This window comes from Dipodomys merriami, unplaced genomic scaffold, assembly GCF_024711535.1.
Source record: "Dipodomys merriami isolate MVZ:Mamm:240054 unplaced genomic scaffold, mDipMer1.0.p SCAF_4, whole genome shotgun sequence".
NCBI lineage: Eukaryota > Metazoa > Chordata > Mammalia > Rodentia > Heteromyidae > Dipodomys > Dipodomys merriami.
This window is the reverse complement of record NW_027205603.1, coordinates 47,615,377-47,637,012: the sequence shown is the minus strand read 5'-3', so window position 1 is coordinate 47,637,012 and position 21,636 is coordinate 47,615,377. Positions and strand designations below refer to the sequence as shown.

At 35.3% G+C, this 21,636-nt stretch overlaps 1 pseudogene; it reads left to right on the top strand.

Annotated features, from left to right (window-relative positions):
* Positions 1-18,208: 18,208 nt before the first annotated feature.
* On the top strand, positions 18,209-18,779 carry LOC138806143 (small ribosomal subunit protein uS7-like; annotated as a pseudogene).
* Positions 18,780-21,636: the final 2,857 nt, after the last annotated feature.

Genomic DNA, 21,636 nt, shown 5'->3' with positions numbered 1-21,636 from the left:
ACATACTTCTTTGATTTAAAGTGATCAATAGATTCTTGTAAAGAGGTAATTTCTCTGATGTTTCTACCTTGCCTTTCTTACAGGTGATTCACACAAAAGCCTGCTTATATGATGTACGAACAATAAACAGAAAGCTATAATCATGTTTTTTCAGATGTTTCCGGTGCACAACGATTTTGGATCGATACACTGTGTAATACAATTATCTGCAATGATCTGGTTGTATTGAAAAAGAATTTGCAGGAGACCTCTAGGGGGTTCTATCCAGAAACATGTATCTGGCAACGTTGTGAAGAGAGAAGGGAAAAATTAAGGGATAGGCAAAGGCGGGCTATTATGCACCCAATGACTTTATTTATATATTATTGCATGAAAGTATTACACAACAAAGTTCAGTCAACAATAGCTCAAAAGTTATAAAAATGATAATATTACTTTCATACTATGCATTTATGTGAAATGTGGAAAAACCCTTTATGAAACAAATAGACAGAAAATAAAAGAGAGCCAGGGTGTATACACTACAGATTAAAGGCAATTTTATGCTATAAAATAAGATTTTCTTTCATTTCTATTTCTTAATAAATTATACAGAGTACTGTCTTGAAATACTTGGATGTCATTTCAACTATCTTATTTTTATAAGAACGGAACAATATTCTAGACTGGTTATTAATTCGGATGACTCAACAGCACTACCCGTAAGCACTGTATGATTTTTTAAAATGAAAATTTGCAACATCAGGGGAGCAAAAAGCTACCATATTACAGTCCGTGCCCAGGAGATGTTAAATACATTTTCTGCCAAGATCTCTGTGTGTGGAAACAACTCAGTTTTGTTTTCATGGTTTCCCCAAAGATGCTGACTCTTGGCAGCATCTACCTCAAAGCCTGAAAAGATCCACAGTTCCTGTTCTTGAGCCTCTAATCATATATCCCTAATGTGATATTCTCTTTTGTCAAATACGAAAAAATTCACTTTCTGGTTAAGCTGACAACCTGGGGTACACTTTTACTGTGCCAAAGTCCTGCTGTATGCAGATCCAACAGTTCCCATCTGCTGGCTGCAGACCTGCTCTCATGAGAGTGATTGCTCTTTCCAGATGCTTTTCTCCCAGTACACTAGATTCTTTAGTCTCTTGACCACATTGGCAAGGTGCTTCACCTTAACTACTTTAACTTTGATGGCTTTGTGTGCGTGCAAGAGCTCAGCTTCTGGCTTTCTTAGAAAGTTCTATCTTTTGCATATTGCCTGTGAAGACAAAAAGCATTCCGATAGTGCTTTTTATGATGGACTTTTTATATTGCATCCTGCTATTTTGAGCTATAGGATATTGGAGATTATACAGCCCCCCCATTAACAACTGGGTCAAGTATCCACATCTCTTCTAAGATCAAAACCTTAAAGGGTCTGTATCTCAAAAAAAAAAAAAAAGTCAGTTGGAAGGAAAAGTCACCATTAGCCTAAATATAGTGTTAATCAATACATAAAAGTTCAAAGGCAAAAGTGTAATATCTCCCATAATTCTTAGAAGATAAAAAAGGAGACTAGTTGAATCAAAATGAATTCTTTCTCTTTAAAATATAAAGAGGAATCTAATGAATACAAAAAGTGTATTTAATCTCTTTGAGTTAACACCTACATAGCTCTTTCATTTACCTCTAAGAAAACTACATTAATGTAACACACAGGGAAATCCCACCACCATAAGATAATTATGTTACCTTCATAATGACTTCTTTCCATCCCTTAAACTCATTAGCTTTAAGACTATACTGTGTTTGCCATTTTATCTTTCTGTTTTATTATCTTTCTAATATATATTGTCTCAGGCTGAGATTTTAAAGGAACAATATGAAATGCAACAAAGATTAAAATGGAAAATGCATGTGATTCTTTAAAAGAAATGTTACTACATTTTGATTGTATGTTTTCATATCCATCGATATGGTATTCCTGAACTTTTCTTTATTGGCTCCCTGCCAGACCTTGACTCTCTATCATGCTCCATCATGCTTTTTTAATCTGAATATTTAGTGTTCTTTCATGTCTTAATTACAGCAAATTGCAGCACAGTTGGCACCATTTCTTGAAATTAATCCCAGAGTACTTTGTTTCTGTCAAGCAGTCAAAGCCTTGGAGAATAATAGTAAATGTTATTGCAGATCTAAATTTAAATGACTGTCTATGTATTTAACTTAAGCCTTTAATTATTCCTGCCGAACTGTTTTTGGTTCAAATGTTAAACATTATTCATTGAGAACTTAAAATTACTTTAGACAGCTTAAAACCTGCAGATATGTTTGGCTATAATTTTGACACAACAATTATTTATATTAACATATTTTCTCAGGTGTACCAAACTTAGCAAATGGCATGCAATATCTCCTATGTATTTTCCATCATGAAAACCCATAACTTCAGTCATTACTAATAAAATATGGATTTAAGCTCATTCAATTCTAAATGACTTTTCCCTAATGAAATGTTGAACTGCAAACTTCAGCAAGGATATATTCATATTCTTGAACATATGATAATAGCTTTATTATGTAAGGTAGAAATAATAAAGTATTTCACAATGTTCTTACAAATACCAATTAGATTATGTGTGTTTATATATTTGAAAATTTACAGATTCTAGAACTCTCAACCACTGGTTCTAATTATATTAAAAATATACATATTCAAAATATACATATTAAATGTACATATTCAAATATCATATTCAAAAAATAGATATTAGCCAGGCATTGTTGGCTCATGACTATAATCCTGTTTCAGATCCTGAGAAAAAGATGGCCTTTTGAGACCAGTCCATAGCTGAACATGGTGGTGTGTGTCTGTCAAATTAGGCTTCATGGAAGGTTAAGTGTGCAAGGATCATAGTTACAGGCCAGCTTGGCCAGAAAAGTCAGTAAGACCCAACAGAAGGAAGCTGGACGTATTAGGACACAACTGTCATCCCAGCTATGGTAGACACCTAAAATAAGCTAACCATGATCCAGACCTATACTTGGGCAAGAATCAATACCATATCAAAAAACGGAGTGCCTGACTAGCAAACTATAAGGTCTTGTATTCAAATCTTAATGCTACTAAAAAAAACAAGGAGGGTGATGTTATTATGTCAAACATGTAATATGAGTTTGAAAAATCTAAAGAAAGAGAAATCATTACTATGGTTTTATTAATTTTTTTTGGTTTAAGTTGGAAAGCTCTAGGACACATAATATTTTAATACATTTTATTTAAATTTTATCTTAAATTAGGAAATTAATTTTTGTTTCAATGAATAATGAGAATTGGATACTTTAAAATGCATATAATTACCAGTGAAACACATAGCTGTCACCTGTGTGTCTGCTTATCCTCCACTAAGAGATAAGCTGTGGGTAAACAGGAACATGAGTCTACCTCTCTTTACATGCTATCCAGCTCTAGTGCAGATTCTGTAGAGGGTTTTATCTAAATAACAAATGCTTAGTCATTTTAGTGGAATAAAATTGTTAATTTTCCCATGTCAAACTCGGGTCCTTTTTCCACAAAGAATAATGTGTGACTTATTTTGTCTCTGAAATGCAAACGGTATAGAAGAATATATACTTACAATTTTGACAGACTTCTTTTTTGTTGTATGTTTTTATTTATTTTAAAAATGCTGTACAGAGGGGTTACAGTTACACAAGCAAGGTACATTTCCTATTGAGCATTGTTGCCTCCTTTGATTTCTCCTTCCATCCCTTCCCTCCCACCTCCACAACTACCCCTCCCCACCTCTACAGGCTGAAGTTGTTAAGTTCATTTTCAACATAGTGGTTTGTATTTCATTGTTACAATGGGTCAATCTGTATCGTTATTTAAGGATTTTGTTTTTTTTTCCTTTCCCCTCCCTGAATTACAGAAGTATATATACAAGATTCAGGGCACTGACATCAAATAAAGTGAAAATAGGGTTATACCGTGGGGGAGGGATATACAAAGAAACAAAAAAAATCACATGGTATATTATAAATACATTAGGAACAACAGCAAGAAAGAAAAAAAAAGATATTTGTGTCCCTAGCTTGGGGTTCACTTCACTTAACATCATCTTATATGCTCATATGAACATAGTTTTTGGCCTTTTCTGTTTGTCCTACACCTGTACTAGTTATTGCAAATAAGGGAAACTATGGAACCTATGTTTCTTTGGGACTGGCTTACTTCACTTAATATAAATTTTTCCAAGTCTTTCCATTTCCTAACAAATGGGGCAATGTCATTCTTTCTGATGGAGGCATAGAATTCCAAAGACTCCACATAGAGCTCCCCTATGATACAGCAATCTCACTTTTGAGCATTTACCCAAATGATCACAAACAATGCCATACTAAGGCTACCAGCACAACTATGTTTATTGCAGCATTATTTACCATAGCTAAGATATGGAACCAACCCAGATGCCCCTCAGTAAATGAATAGATCAAAAAAAATGTGGTATATATATATATATATATATATATATATATATATATATGTATATATATACATAAATGTGTATGTGTATATATACATACATATGTACATATGTAGTATATATACATACATATGTGTATATATACATATACAATCGAATTCTTTTTTATATTTTGTTTTAAAATACTTGTTTACTTTACTTCACTAAAGAATAAAATTAAAAATATCAAAACAACAATCATCCCAACATGAAACATACAAATTTCTTTCTTGTATTCTTAGCATCCCAAATTTACATTTGGTATGAATAAGTACTCAATAGTATTTATAGATGAATGGGTCACGAATATTTGAATAACTTGAAAACATATTTTTCTTTACAAAGAATGCATGTAAACTTAACTTTATAAAACCAACTATCTTTTTCAATAAACATTCTACCACTAACAAGTAAAGATTTATCTGTGTGCAGACTTCTTTTTTTTAAGACTTCTTTTTAAACCATCTATAGGCATTATTTGAGATAACATTTGTATTCAACTTTTAATCTCTAAATGAATGTTGATGTCATTTTCTAGTAGCAACAAAAAGTATAGAATTCATTTAGAGATAAATACCACATGAAGGATGGATTCAACAAAATTAAATATTGCTCAATAATTTAGAAAATATGCTAATTGAGATTCTAATTCTTATTTCTGATCAACAGTAATGTAACTTCTGAATAATATCTGTTTCCACATTTACTTTCTTTCTTCCATCCATCCAATCTTCCCATCCTTCCTTCCTTCTTTCTTCCTCCCTTTCTTTTCTTCTTTCCTTCTTTCCTTCCTTTCTCCTTCCTTCCTTCCTTCCTTCCTGCCTGCCTGCCTGCCTGCCTGCCTGCCTGCCTGCCTTCCTGCCTGCCTTCTTTCCTTCTTTTTTTCCCTCCCTCCTGCCTGCCTGCCTGCCTTCCTTCTTTCCACAGAATTTAAGGTATCTTGTTTACTCAGCTTACTTCGCTGGCAATCTCCCACTTGAGCTATGCGTTCCAGCCCATCATTTTTGTGGTTATCTTGGATGTGGAATCTTATGAACTTTTCTGCTAAGGCTGGATTTGAACCAAAATCCTCTAGATCTGTCTCCTGTGAATAGCTAGGCTTACAGACATGCACCACCAGCATTCACCATGTTTTCCACATTTTCACCTACTCAGTGGTATAGTTGATTCTTCTGACTAGTTTTCCAGCACCTAGGAAGCCAGTCTAATATATCTCTCTAGCTGAGCAAGTTCCACTTTGCAGATCTGCCTGGGAAGTTCTAAAGTACAAAGTGACAGCAAGGTTTTCCTTAGTTTTTCAATTGTAACAACAGCCTTCTCCTCAACATATGCCTCAGTTATTAGCCTTTTCAGCCTCTTCCTCTGTCTCTCATCACATTCTCACACTTTCATTGAGGTTTGCATTGCCTTTAAGATCATGGTTAAAATGAAGAATTAATGTGCATGATACAAGATACATTCTGTTCATTATAGTCTCTAAATATTATTGTAGACCAACATAGGAAAAAATAAACAGGCATGTCTCTCTGGTAGTACAGCTAATGTAAATTTAGAAAGGGAGGAATATCAAAGTGAAACCAATTATCTTAGCCTGGGGTGATTTCAAATATGCTATTTACACATCTTAGAGAATCAAGCTATCATATGCCCACAACAAGCTAGAAAAACTAAAGTCTCGTTTTATATAACCAAAATATTCGTCATCTCTCATTCCAATATGCACAAGAAACCTGGTTTCTTATTATTACAATGAATTGCAGAACCCTAAATTAAATTAAAAAATTCATTTGTATTTAATGAAAGTATTATATGGATCCTCACATTTGAACCATACTGTAAACTTATAAATCAGAATTATTCACTTGTACATAAATCCTTAAAACTAAACTCCACATCTTTTATCCTTTTGACTATATTGTTATGCTACAGTTGTTTTTCTACATAAGATCCTAGATTTTGGGGGCAAATATTATCAGGTTAATGACATTTATAATGAAAATATGAGTTAATATAATAATAATAACAAATTTAAATGGTGATAGTGGTAATATAGTGAATATAAATTAAAAAATTGCAAACATAATGATTGGAAGTCATTCTTAAGATTTACCAGGTGATATGAAATTTCTATTATCCTTAAATTTAATCTATTTTTTAAGACAATTACAATTTTTACTTCACAGTTGAAAAAGTTCTCTTTCATATTCTCTCTCTTTCTCTTCTCTTTGTTATCAATATTTTTGTGTACATTCATAGTGCAATTAAGAATTAGTGTATGATGTCCTTAGTACTGAAATGCAATCTTTACAACCCTGTTGGATATTAATAATTATATTTTGATGGATTTATTAGACAGGTAGTAAGAAGATATACTAATAAACTTAATTAGGAAGAAGAAGTCAAAGAGACCTAAACAACTGTTAATATATAAGAAACTACCCATGACACAAAGATCATTAGATACAGAGGACAGCAGACTATTCACAGAAAATAACATAGTAGACTGTACATAGTTCCAGCCAAATACCATAAGGAACAAGGCAAAGGAATCTTTTTCTAAAATTTCATTTTAGAGAACCATAATTCCAACTTGCTGCTACATAACATACATACATAACATACATACTTGCTGCAAAAACAATTAGAAAGTTAGAATTTTCTCTATTCTATCATTAGGATGTTTTGATTATCTTTATTATTAAATTTCAAAAATATTCTTCTAAACTGTAGCTATGTAAATGTACTAGAATTAGATCATTAATTTATTGACAACATGAACTACCTTTTCTGTGTTATAGTCAATGGATTTAACTCTGCTCTTGAGTTAATATAGCATATATAGTTTATAATGTATATTATGAATGTCTGTTGTATTGGATAGGGGTTGCAGCAGCCATAGTAATAGTGATAGCAGCACATGAAACATATACAGCTTTTTTAAATTGGAAAATGATATCCCACAACAAAATTGTATTATAAGAGAATAATTCGGATTTTTGTCATTAAATGAAGCATCATTCAGAATTTCCAATTTTGGAAATGAGAAAGCAAGATGTGTAATTTTAGTTATAATCAGTAACGTTCTTTCTTAAATATGCAATAAATTTTGGGAAAATAAAAAGTGACTTAGCCAGTTTCTTTGGCTCATGCCTGTAATCCTATATTTCTCAGAAGGCTGAGATCAAAGTATCATGATTTGAAGCCAGCCAAGGCAGAAAGGTCCAGTAAAAAGCCTGAGCCTGAGTGGCTCAACTGGCAGAAGGCTAACAGTGAGGAAGGAAACCAAGTTAGAAAGGTCCTAAATTCGAGCACCAGTACCAGCATTATTTTTTTAATACTACCTAAATTCTGAAAAGGAAATATAATGATTGTTCATATGTATATGTCACCAAGAGCTCTCCAGAAATCCTTTACTGGAACAACTCATACCTTAGCTTATCTACAGATGCAAAGGAATTTATTTGTTTCGAAAAAAGCAATTTTTATTATTTATACTGTAGCTGTGGACTGCATTTTCAGGGGAATTTATCCTTAGTAGGATTTCTGTGTCCATTTAGTATGTTTTAAAAAAAATCTCTTCAAGAATTGATCAAATTTCAAACTCTACTACAAAGCCATAGTCATCAAAACAGCATGGTACTGCCACAAGAACAGACCTGAAGACCAATGGAATAGAACTGAAGACTCAGAAATGAAACCAAAGACCTATAGCCACCTAACTTTGGATAAGGGAGCTAAAGAAGTACAATGGAGGAAAGACAGCTGCTTCAGTAAACGGTGCTGGCAAAATTGGTTAAACACCTGTAGAAAACTAAAGCTAAATTCTTATATATCACCCTGCACTAGAATCAACTCCAAATGGATCAAAGACCTCGGAGTCAAAGCAGACACCCTGAAAACATTACAGGAAGGAATAGGAGAAACTCCAGGGCTCCTTGGTACAGGCTGAAAATTTCCTAATAAAGACCCAGAAACACACAAATCAAAAAAAAAGGTTAGACAAATGGGACTGCATGAAAATTGCAGAGTTTCTGCATGGCAAAGGACATAGCTAGCAAGATTAATAGAAAACCAACAAATTAGGAGATCTTCAGTAGTTATACATCAGACAAGGGTTTCATACCTAAAATAAATTTAGAACTCAAAAAACTAAATTCTCCAACAACAAATCCTCAAAGAAACAGCTGCCTGATAAATAAGTGGGCTAAAGACTTAAAGAGAAACTTCTCTGAAGAGGAAAGAAGGATGGCCAATAGACACATGAAGAAATGCCCAACTTCTCTAGCAAATCAAATGCAAATCAAAACAACATTGAGATTCTACCTCACCCCAGTTAGAATGGCTATAATCAAGAACTCTAATAACAACAGATGCTGGAGGGGATGTGGCCAGAAGGGAACCCTACTGCATTGTTGGTTGGGAGTGTAAACTTGTTCAACCACTTTGGAAAGCAATATGGAGGTTCCTCCAAAGACTCCACATAGAGCTCCCCTATGACCCAAAAATTCCACTCTTGGGCATTTACCCAAATGATCACCAACAAGGCTGTACTAAAGCTACCGGCACAGCTATATTTATGGCACCATTCCAGATGCCCCTTAGTAGATGAATGGGTCAAGAAAATGTGGTACATATGTACAATGGAATTCTATGCCTCCATCAGAAAGAATGACATCACCTTATTTGTTAGGAAATGGAAAGACTTGGAAAAAGATTATATTATGTGAGGTAATCCAGGCCCAAAGAAATATAGTTCCCATGGTTTCCCTTATTTGCAATAACTAGTGTAAATCTAGGACAAGAAAAAAAGTCAAAAGCTGTTTACTGTACAAATGACCATATAAGATGATGTTAAGTGAAATGAACCCCAAGATGGGGACACAACTTTTTTTTTCTTTCTTGCTATTGTTTTTAATGTATCTAAATGTACTATGTGATTTTTTTTTGTTTCTCTTGTATGTTCTTCCCCCTATGGTATAACCCCTGTTTTCACTGTATTTGATTCTGGTGCCCTGCATTTTGTATATACATTTTTCTAATTGGGGAGTGGAAGGGAAATAACAAAATGCTGAAACAAGGATACAGGATGACCTATTGTAACACGGAGATGTACAAGACATTATTATGGTCAAAACAAACTTTACAACTTTAGGGGAAGGGGGAAGTTGGGGAGGTGGGGAAGGAAGGGATAGTAGGGGAAAAACAAAGGAGGAGGTAACAATGCTCGATAGGAAATATACTCATTACCCTACTCATGTAACTGTAATCTCTCAATACACTATTTTTACAATAAAAACAAAACAAAACACACAAAAAATAAATCATCAGAAAAAGTAGGTAGATAGGTGAAAAGAATGTTTCTGGGTCCTCAATGCTTGTTTGAAAGTAGGAGTGGCAGTAGACAGCTATAGCCAGCCCTGGGCCTTTGAGAGTCAAGGTGGCAGCTCAGAATTCTGTGTTTGGGGGATCTAGTAGAGACTGAAAGTACGATAACACTTTGTCATGCCTCCAACATAGAATGAAGTGAGATTTTTCTTCTCTGCCAAGGCATAGTCAATTTTACTTTCTCTTTCAATTTGTTTTTATTTAGAATGCTTCTTCCTTTCTAAAATTTGTTTATCATGTTTAATTAGTCATACAAAACACTTTATGAATGTATCTTGATCACTGTCAACCATTTCACCATCTCAACTATCCCTCCCCAAATCCCTTCATTCACTCTCCTTCAATTTTGTCGGATATACATTTGATTCTTGACTGCATTCTCTCCTCCGTCACCTTTTCATTTGTCCCTCACTTTCCCCTACAGAAAAAATAAATATTTTAAAGCAAGTAACACATTTTGTCAAACATTTTCCTTTTCTAAGAGTACATTTATTCCTGAAAAATATGTCTATGGATTATACAACTGAAGGTTGTTCTTGTTTTATAGGGCTCGGTTAAGGATATGCACTTCTTTCTAACTCCCTAGTTTGAATAAGACTTTGTTGTGATTCAGAATAGTTACCTATCATTATACACAGGAAACTGATTTTCTCTTTAACTACATTCAATATTTTTTATTGTGAAAATACCGTACAGAGGGGTTACAATTACATGGGCAAGATAATGAGTACATTTCTTATCAAGCATCGTTGCCTCCTCCTTTGTTTCCCCTTCCCAACCCTTCCCATCTCCCCCCCCCACACCACCACCCTACATTCAATATTTTTGTCTCTTATTTTTAGCTACTTCATAATATGTCTTAATATAGATTTCTTTGGATTTTCTCAACATCCTCAATATGAAGAATTATGTGTTTAAGAAAAATTGGAAAATTTTGAGCTATAGGTCTTTGCTTACATTTTTATTCTTTTATCTTTTCCTTCCTTGGTATGCCATAAGAAGAGTTATTCTGCCATGTTCCTGCATTGCAGTGTAAAAATTTGTCTCCTTGCTCAAACCCAATAAAGTCCTTCTGGAAGAATATTCCAAACATAGCTCGCTGTTGCCGTGCGAGTGATGAACAGCTGGTTCTATGCTTGATCTCAGTAATACCAAGTCTAAGGTCTTACTAATACTAAGACTTTTTCTTTTTTAAAGAACTCTGCTGCTCTACTAGGTTATCCTAGTTATTCCTTGGCCAGGGAAGCAAGCATTTCTTGTGTTGTTCTGTTTTGTTTATGTATCTTTTGGTGGTTGTAGGTTTCAGCTCTTTGCAGTGTCTCCTACTGGATAGATGAAAGCAGCATGGAGATAGGCCATCACTAGAGTCCTCAGAATCCATGTTCTACAGCAAGTTCTCAGATTCTACTATGAAGCCTTCTTTCTGTGTCCAGTTCTTTTAGTATGTTTAAATTTTGGGGTGATTCAAAGGAGGAATAGAGTGGAAAAAGAGGTGATTTTTATCTCAGTCCAAACAAAAATTCTCCAAAGGTTATTATTTTAATATATCTCTTGGAATTTTTTGTTATTGTATTTTCTTATAGGTGAAGTTATAGGACTTAGAACTATGCCCTGGCCAGAGATAAATCAGAGAGAGAAAAAAGTTATTTCTATGAAAAAATAGAGTTGAAAAACTGTTTAATTTTGGACTTGCTACTTTTGTATACATTTACAATGTATTTTTTTATTGTGAAAATACTGTACAGAGGAGTTACAATTACATGGGCAAGATAATGAGTACATTTCTTATCAAGCATTGTTGCCTCCTCCTTTGTTTCCCCTTCCTAACCCTTCCCATCTCCCTCCACCTGCCCCCCCTCCAATGTATTTTTAAAGTAATTATATATTTTATTGAACATATACTTACACAATATATGTCAAGTACTGTCATTTCAAAGCCTGAAAAGGAAATATCAATGGATTATAAAAATAAATAAAATGAAGCAGTTAATCAAGGTTACCACACAGCAGAAGAATGTCATGCTGGTAAATAGGAAAAATAGGTTATTAAATAGTTAAAATAAATTTCTAAATTGCTTAACTCATGGATTGTATACATAAGAAAGTAATGTAATTTAAAAAACTTTTTCCATATTGTTTCTACTATGTAAGTGAGAATTCTTTGTCAAATAAGAGAGCTGTTTTCTTCTCAATGGTCTTGCTTGGTGTAAAAATTGAGATGTATTTCTACGTATTAGTATTCGAATAGTGTAACTTCTGTACACATATGTAATGCTTATTTCCTCCTATCAATTCTCAATATAGACACTTTTTCATATTTCCCCTAGTTCTCTCTCATTTCATCTCATGTTCTCTTATATACACACATATTTCTCAGTAAAAGTAATCATTTTTATTAAAGTAAAAGATTTGATTTATACATGGAAATTAAAGACTGACATTTTAATCCCAAATTTTGCACCAGGTAGCTGGAGAGTTCCATGTCCCCCTCCATGTGCCCAGCTATTCCTGACACTGTCTTTCTCAATGGGATAGTGACTGCCGAGTCAGGAGGTGAAGCAGCTACAGCTGGGCAGCTGCAAGAAAGTTGGGGCTCACCATGAATATGCTCTGAATATGATTTGAGTTTGTCCCCCAATGATTCCTGTGTTAATAACTTAGTTGATGATGTTAAGAGGTGGTGGAACCTTTAAGAAGTGGAGTCTAATGGCAACTACTAGAGTACTAAAGCCACTGCCCACTGAAATACATTGGTGTCATTGTTATAGCACTGCCATGGCTCCCTGGTTATTTCTTAATGCAAGGTGACTGTGAACAAACAAATCTGACATCGAGATCTCTCAGACCCTGCCTCCTCATGTGCTCTGTGCTTCTTACACATGCTCCCATCATAAAGCCATCCACTATAATGCCATGTGTCTGAAGTGAGATGCTAAGTATAATGGGAACCATCTTGTTTGGACATTTGCCCTTTCTAACTGTAAGCTAAATAAAAACATTTTATTTTATTTTATCTTATTTTTAATTACAGGGAATTGAATCCAGGACCACATATATTTTAGCAAAGTGCTATACCATTTGTGCTATAGGTCCAGTAATGTTGTTTTCAACATAGTTTCCCATTTACATTTGCAATATTTACCTTGAACTAATGATTTTCCTTCTGGATTATGGGACATGTATATGCAAACATATCTTTATATGTACTTACTTAGGTATATCTGTGTATGTGTGTATGCATATATACACATACACTATCCTGTCTATACAAGATATGACTTGTATTTCTGCAGCTTCAAATCATCAAAATTCTAGTTGGGTGGATCCGTTTAGTATGTTAACGTTTTATTAGAAAAGAGATTCCATACAGCATAATGAAAATAACTGAGATTTAAATCAGCACCTTGAATATTAATTCTTTCTTTCCTTGAATGAGTCTAGGAAAAATTTTCCACAATTAGAAAATCTCTGTAAGTGCCATATTTCTCATTTGGAATTTGTTTTCTTTGTGAGTAAATAGAAAAATATATAATTTCGCTAGTCATCCTTAGTTTTAAAGTTTTCAAAGCCTAATTTTAATATTTGCATACAAATATTCTTTATTGAAATGATGTCACATCACTTACGATAGCTAACAATAAACACAGATGTATACAAAAGATCAGACTACAGAAATGGTGATCTCATCTAACTTGAGAATAGGAATAATGAATATTTATCTCATATAACATATTTTACTTTTCCAAAGACAGTACCGTTTATAGTAAATTTTCATCTTTGGTCATAGTCTTCTCCAGAATCCACGGCTATGCCTTCTTTGAGGCCTCTCGGCTGTAGTGGAGGTCGATGAGGGCTGCTGTTTTTGCTTTAACATGCCTCTGACAGGCTCTTGCTAATACTTAAGACCTATCTCTCAAACTTGAGCCTTATCTCTCTAATGAATGCTTGTTCGCCAACAGGGCTAAGTGCCTAGGGAGAACCAAACCTCTTGATCCTTGCTTTATGAACATCTACTTACCGGATCTCAGGGTCAGAAGCTCTGTGATGTAGTCACTCTGGTATTGTACTCTCTCCAGGAATCTTGGGTTCAAACAGCCCCTGCAGCCACTAACTGCTATGGTGATAGATGGCCTCAAGCTGGTTTGACTGCTCCAGCCCTCAGGTATCTGAATTTCTGTAAGTCTGGACTTGCTACTTCACTGCTCAGAAGCCACAGTGTCCCTTCTGCTCCCTCCTGGCAGCCTACCTTTAATTAGGTGCTTCCCCAACACCTTGTCTCACACCTTATCCAAGGCTTCTTTATGCTTGTCCAGGCAAGACCTGAAAAGAATTACCTTATTTCTAGTTCCTTCCAATAGCACTTACTCCAATCTTACTCCTTCTTTCAATAAGAACAGAAAATGTACAATGCAATGGTATTTTCTTCAAAATAAGGACAGGCATTTGCTTTCCATTAGAAACATAATTTGATCCCATCTATTGTCCTCAGAAAGGAACCTGAACGTCCAACTCACTCTAAAAGCCTATTTAAGTCTCATATGTAGCCAGAATGTTAAGAAAAATTCAGGAAATTGTTGGATAATAGCCCTAGACAAAGATAGGTAGACAAATGTAACAAGTTGATTGTGGTGAGAGGGAAAAATGTCAGAAATGAAAATGTTATTTGTTCTAGATAACATTGGCTTTAATATGTCTTGATTTGGATTGGACTACTAAATAAATGAGCTTTCTAAGAAAGTTTATTCTTCCAATTTGAAAACAAATATTGTGTTTACTTATTAGATTGGTGTTTTATTTGAGTTGTTGTTGCTGTTGTTTTTATTTTTGTGCTGGTCCTGGGGCTTGAATTACCAGCCTAAGCACTGTTTTTAAGCTTTTATTCTGAAGGCTGGTGCTCTACCACTTGAGCTACAGCTCCACATTTAGCTTTTTGTTTTTGTTGGTCAATTGGAGATAGTTTTATGGACTTTCCTGCCCAGACTAGCTTTGAATTATGATCCTCAGATCTCAGCTTCCTGAGTAGCAAGGATTGTAACTGTAGTCACCAGTACCCAGCTAGTTTTTTTTTTTATTTTTATGCAAAAACAACCATAGAGTAAGTTACTATAAATTGCATTTGATGCAGATGTAGCAACAATAAACCTTAACTGACTAAGTAAGTTGTATATAAAACTAAATAGTACAAGTTGTTATGTCAAAAAATGAACTTTACAACTTTGGCCCGGTGAGGGAGTGGGGAAGGGGTTGGGAAGATGGAAAGGGATGGGAAGGGGAAACAAAGGAGGAAGTAACAATGCTTGATCAGAAATGTACTCATTATCTTGCCCATGTAATTGTAACCCCTCTGTATATTATTTCCACACTAAAAAATAAAACTAAATAGTATTTGCTGTAATATCCAAGTTTTCTGCCTTCTCGCACAACTATATCACAAAGATGAGGTAAAGAGCTAAGAAAATGCAAAGGAAGTTAAAACATGGGTATACCTGTGACTCACTGAAAGAGGACTAAAGAATTATGTGATGAAGTCCTTCACTGCACACTAACAAAGATAAAGGATACCTGAAGTTACAAGTACATATGATACCTGAGAACCATGAGTGAATAAAGATCAACTTGTATTTAAGAGTTAAATATACTTCCATAACAAGTGCACCAGTTAATAATCCTCATTGGAAGATCACAATTAACATATCCTGATTAAAACAACTTATAAAATATTAATCTTGACTATTTTCTCTGATACTGTCATTATCTATTAATATCTAAACTGGTACACTTGGTCCGTCTATCCAGATTGCTTATGGTATTCCAGACAGCACAGCACATAGTGTATTACCATTTATCCTTGTTTTAAGTTTGTCCCCTTCTAAATGAATTATACAACTTCTGGTAAGATGATGGTAAACTCCCTAAATGAATTATACTTCATTTCTGTTTTTTTTCAATACTTTGGAAGTCTGCCCACATCTGCAATTTCAGTAACCCATGTTAAAAAAAAAACCTCTGAAAATATTAAATGGAAAATTCTAGAAATAATACTCTTAAGTTATTTATTTATATTTATTTAGGGCCAGTTCTGGGGCTTGAACTGAGGCTCAGTCTTTCATCTTTTTTGCTCAAGGCTGGAGTTTTACCACTTGAGCCACAACTTCACTTCCAACTTTTTTATAATTAATTGAAGAAAAAAGTGTCACAGATTTTCTTGCTCTAGCTGGCTTCAAACCATGATCCTCAGAAAGTGTCCTCTTGAGTAGTTAGGATTACACGCAGGAGCCACCAGAACCTGGCTAAAATACTTGTTTAAATGGTATGTCATTCTGAGTAACAGGACAAACTTTTAAACTGCCTCATTACTTTTCTCAATAGAAAAAATTAGCCCTTTGCCCAGTGTATGCAACCTAGCCTATTCATTTTCAAGAGCTGGATTGGTCATCTTGTTTATCAAAATGCCTCTGGTGGTTTTATTCAACTTTTTTTTTTCCCGGTCATGGGGCTTGAACTCTGGGCCTGGGCACTGTCCCTGAGCTCTTTAGCTCAAGGCAAGTGCTCTACCGCTTGAGCCACAAATGCCACTTTCTTTTTTCTGGTGGTTAATTGGAGGTAAGAGTCTCCTGGTCGTCCCTGCTCAGGTTGGCTTTGAATAGCGATTCTCAGATCCCAGCCTCCTGCATAGTTAAGTATTACATGCCTGATTCAACAGTGTCCTGCTTTATTTGGCTTTTTAATGGGCTGAGAGTACAAGTATAAGTACAGTACACCAGTATAGTAATACTGGTAACTTGGTGTGTCAAAGGCAAGTTTTCATGTCTGAAAAGGTGAAAAGTATAAGGTATTATTTACACTGAAAATAAATGAGATGAAAGACATTGCCATATTCAAATAACGTTTATTACTATTATTATTATTACTATCTATTGTTAGCTATCAATCTGTCACTGTGTAAAATATATGAATTACATTTTAATGTAGGAACCTTTTGGAATTAAAATACAGTACATATAACTTTCAAAATAAACTGCCTGTATTTGCAACATATCACCTGTAGATTGATTATGTATTGCTTCTTTTTCATTTCTCCTTATGTTAATTTTATAATATCTAACTTATTCAGTTGATGACTAATCTATTTATTTTTGCTGTTTTATTTCCATTAACATATCATAGACCGTTAATTTCCTTCCTAAAGTCTAAACCCATTGAACTTAGATGTTCAACTTCATAATCATTTTCTGTTGTTACAAAAATATTCTGTGGAGAAAACAGTGAGTTTCTCTTCTGTAACATTTAGTAATCAGTGTACAAAAATATTTAAAATTTTTAATTTTAATGAGCACTTTTATCCTGAATCTACTTCTCAAGAAATTCTCTGAAGTTTTGGAGCAATTTAAAGTATAAGAAGACATGTGAGTCTAAAATCACAATATTTATAAGGAATGTGATTTTTACATTAACTTAGATTATATCATATAATATAGAATTGAAATAAAATATTACATTAAAATATTAATTTTACTAAATTTGCTAAACTCTATCTTACTGTTTTTCCAAATATAGTACTCGGGTTGGAGAAATTGAGTTCAATGAAATTCCATCATGGAAAGTGGCTAGTTTACAGAACACCAGACACATAACATCATTTTATTTACTAAGAGAACAGAAATCGGCCATAACATTCAAATTAATATTTTGATATATAAAATTGAGTGGCACATATCTATAGGATCTCAGAAATTAACCCACAAATAGGTGCCTCTTAAAATTACACTATCCGATAACATTAGCATTAAGTAGAAATGTTCTCCACATCAGAAACTACACCTTGAGATAGTAAGCAATGGACTTTGAAGTATACTCAGCAATGCCCAATGTAATGTTTACAGTTAAAAGTAAACTTCTGGGCAGGAGCCTATAGCTCATGCGTGTAATCTTAGCTACTCATGAAACTGAGATTTGAGGATTGTGATTCAAAGCCAGCAGAGGCAGGGAAGTCCGTAAGACTCTTGTCTCCAATTAAATACCTAAAGGCCAGAAGTGGAGCTGTAGCTCAAGTGGTAAAGTGCTAGTCTTTAGATTAAAAGCTGAGGAACAGCACCCAGGCCTTGAGTTCAAACCTCAGGACCCACATACATACATAAATACATACATATACATGCACACACATGCATGCATACATGCATGCATGCATAAATACACACATACATTGCTGACATGGAAAAAATGAAAATAGAATGTTTAGAAATGATCATGAGCTCTTCCTTTCTGTGCCCAGGCAGCGCCCAGACCATGCTGAGTGGACAGAAAGCTCCAGGTGAGCCCTCAGGATGGCCCAGTAGGAGGCAGCCACGGCAGGTGTTGCAGAAAGCCCTGACATTAAGTTTTTTGGGAAGTGGAGCACCGATGATGTACAGATCAATGACATTTCTCCATAGAATTACATTGGAGTGAAAGAGAGGTATGCCAAGTACCAGCCCCACAATGCAGGATGGTATGCTGCCAAGCACTTCCGCAAGGCTCAGTGGCCCATGGTGGAGCGTCTCACGAACTCCATGATGATGCACGGCAAGAAGCTCATGACTGTTCACATCGTCAAGCATGCCTTTGAGACCATCCACCTGCTCACTGGTGAGAACCCTCTGCAGGTTCTGGTGAATTCCATCATCTACAGTGGGCCCCGTGAGGACTCAGTGCGTTGGGCGAGCTGGAACAGTGAGATGGCAGGCTGTGGAGGTGTCTCCACCGTGCCGGGTAAATCAGGCCACCTGGCTGCTGTGCACTGGTGCCCATGAGTCTGCCTTCCAGAACATCAAGACCATCGCTGAATGCCTTAACGATGAGCTTATCAATGCTGCCAAGGGCTCTGCCACCTCCTTTGCCATCAAGGGTTACGCTTGATTGCTGTCCGATAAAGTGTCCTTTGGGCAGAAAGTGGGAATGGGGGGAGTGGGGAGTAATGATAATCAATGTAGAGAGGTGGCTTATATTGTTGAAACAAAATTCACAACAACATCTCTGAGGACATAATTCCAAAGCCTTAGATACTGTTAATTATTTTACTTAGCAAGAATTTCTCATAAGAAAATGAGAGATCACAAAGCTTAACTTTTAAAAACCTTTTTATAAAGTTTGTTGCAAGAAAACATTAAGAAATTGTGAAAGATCATAAATGCAACAACTCCATGAATTCTCGGAAAAGGAGCTCAAAATACAAAACTAACCAAAGGTCCAGAAACTTGTTGGTCACACTTTTCTCAACTGCTGCTATCTCCACAAAAAGTGTTCAGAGGCCCAATCCATACTTGTACATTGATTGACTCTGTTCCTTACAAAAAATAGATCACAAGCCGGGCGCTGGTGGCTCACGCCTGTAATCCTGGCTACTCAGGAGACTGAGATCTGAGTATCGCGGTTCAAAGCCAGCCCGGGCAGGAGAGACCGTGAGACTCCTAGCTCCAATAAACCACCAGAAAACCGGAAGTGGCGCTGTAGCCCAAGTGGTAGAGCACTCGCCTTGAGCTGAAGAGCTGAGGGACAGCGCCCAGACCCAGAGTTCAAGCCTCACAACCGACCAAAAAAAAAAAAAAATCACAAATACTTCATTGCATGCATGCTCACCAGTCTAGCTGGTCCTCTGAGCCATAGCATACACATGTTTTCAATAGCCAGCACCCCACTCTTCAATATTCTCATTGTCTGTAGCAATTTAAATGCCTACCAGCCATATAGACGAATTTATATTCTTCATAAGCTTTGAAAAATAATATATATATATCTCAAAATTATACTTTTCTTGTGAGTGTACTTTAATATGTCTACAGACAATTCATCTTATATTTCCCTAATGACTAATAAAGATTAGTAAAACTGGTGGGCCTTCCCCACAAGAAAGGATTAACTGCATTCTTAATTCACTGCAAAATATTCTCCCATTGTGTGTTGGTGGGTCCTATGAATAAAATTGATCATAGTCCTAGAATTAGGCTATGTTAATATGACCAAGATGTAGGTGCAATCAAGATTCCTAATCAGTTGATGGAGATAATCAAGTAGGAGATTATGCTAGGTGAGCCAGATCTAATCAGGTAAAAACTTTAAAAGGGATATTAGAAGGGAGTGGGAGAGATTTCTCTCTCTCTCTCTCTCTCTCTCTCTCTCTCTCTCTCTGTCTCTCTCTGTCTCTCTCTCTGTCTCTCTCTCTCTGTCTCTCTCTCTGTCTCTCTCTCTGTCTCTCTCTCTGTCTCTCTCTCTGTCTCTCTCTCTCTCTCTCTCCTCTCTGTCTTTCTCTCTGTCTCTCTCCATGTCTCTCTCTCTCTCTCTCTCTCTCTCTCTCCCTCTCTCTCTCTCTCTCTCTCCTCTCTGTCTTTCTCTCTGTCTCTCTCCATGTTTCACACTCCTTTTGACTCTGAAGAAACAAATTGCCATAGATTATGCAGCTACAAATATCCTAGTTTTTCAAAGAACCAAATTGGTTTAGAAGTGTCCTGAACTCAATCAACTCCCACCTCTAATTAATTAATGGATTATATTTTGTGAGGCACTGAGCAAAAGGGCCCAATAAGCATTTGTCAGACCCTTAACCCAGAAAAACTGTCATATTATGAATTTCTCAATTTTTTTTAATATATTATGTATCAAAAGAAAAGTAATATGAAACTTCATAGACACATGAGTGTATATTCATATATATGTAAATATATTCATCAGTATCTATCTATCTTGATCATCATCATCTTATCATCATCGTCATCATCGTCATCATCATCATCTATTTTACTTTCTTTTCATTGCCTCTCCTGCCAATGTCTCTATTGCATGATTCTGATTCCTTTTATTAGTTTGTCTTGGCTACTATAACAACAAGTATATATAAAAATTAATTTCTCATCATTCTGGGGGTTGCAGTGCACCAAATTAGCTGCCAGAAGAATTTCAGGGTTCATTTTCTAGTGCATGAATGGCTAAGCAGAAAGATGAGAGCAACTAAAGGACTTTTATAATAACACTAATACTCACAAGGCTCTACTCTGAAATCCCAAGCAGTTTCCAAAGGCCCCATTTCCAAATGGGATCATCTTGGCTACTCAGGTTCTCTTTGAATACAATCCTCAGATCTCAGGTCCCTGAGTAGTTGCGATTATAGATGTGCACTATTGGTGCCCAGTTCTCACTGTTTTTCTTAATATTGGTAATGGCAATTTTTATAATTTCATTTTTAAATTTTTGTTCCTAGTCAGCAACTATACATAATTGTATGTATTCACTTCAAGTAGCATAATTATTAATTTACTATTATGTATTAAGTATGGTAAGGCTTCTAGACATGTATAATAATTACAACCAGGCACCTGTTGGTTAATTAAAAATATGTCTACTTTTCCAGACACTCTGAAAACATTACAGGATGGAATAGGAGAAGCCCTAGGTCTCTTTGGCGCAGGCTGAAATTTTCTTAATAGAGACCCGGAAACACAACAAATCAAAGAAAGTTTGGACAAATGGGATTGCATGAAGTTGCAGAGCTTCTGCATGGCAAAGGACATAGCTATCAAGATCAATAGAAAGCCTACGGATTGGGAGAAGATCTTCATTAGCCATACAATGGACAAGGGTCTCATATCTAAAATATACTTGGAACTCACAAAATTAAATCACCCCAAAACAAATGCTCAAAGAAACAACTGCCCAATAAATAAGTGGGCTAACGACTTAAAGAGAAACTTCTCTGAAGAAGAAAGAAGGATGGCCAATAGAC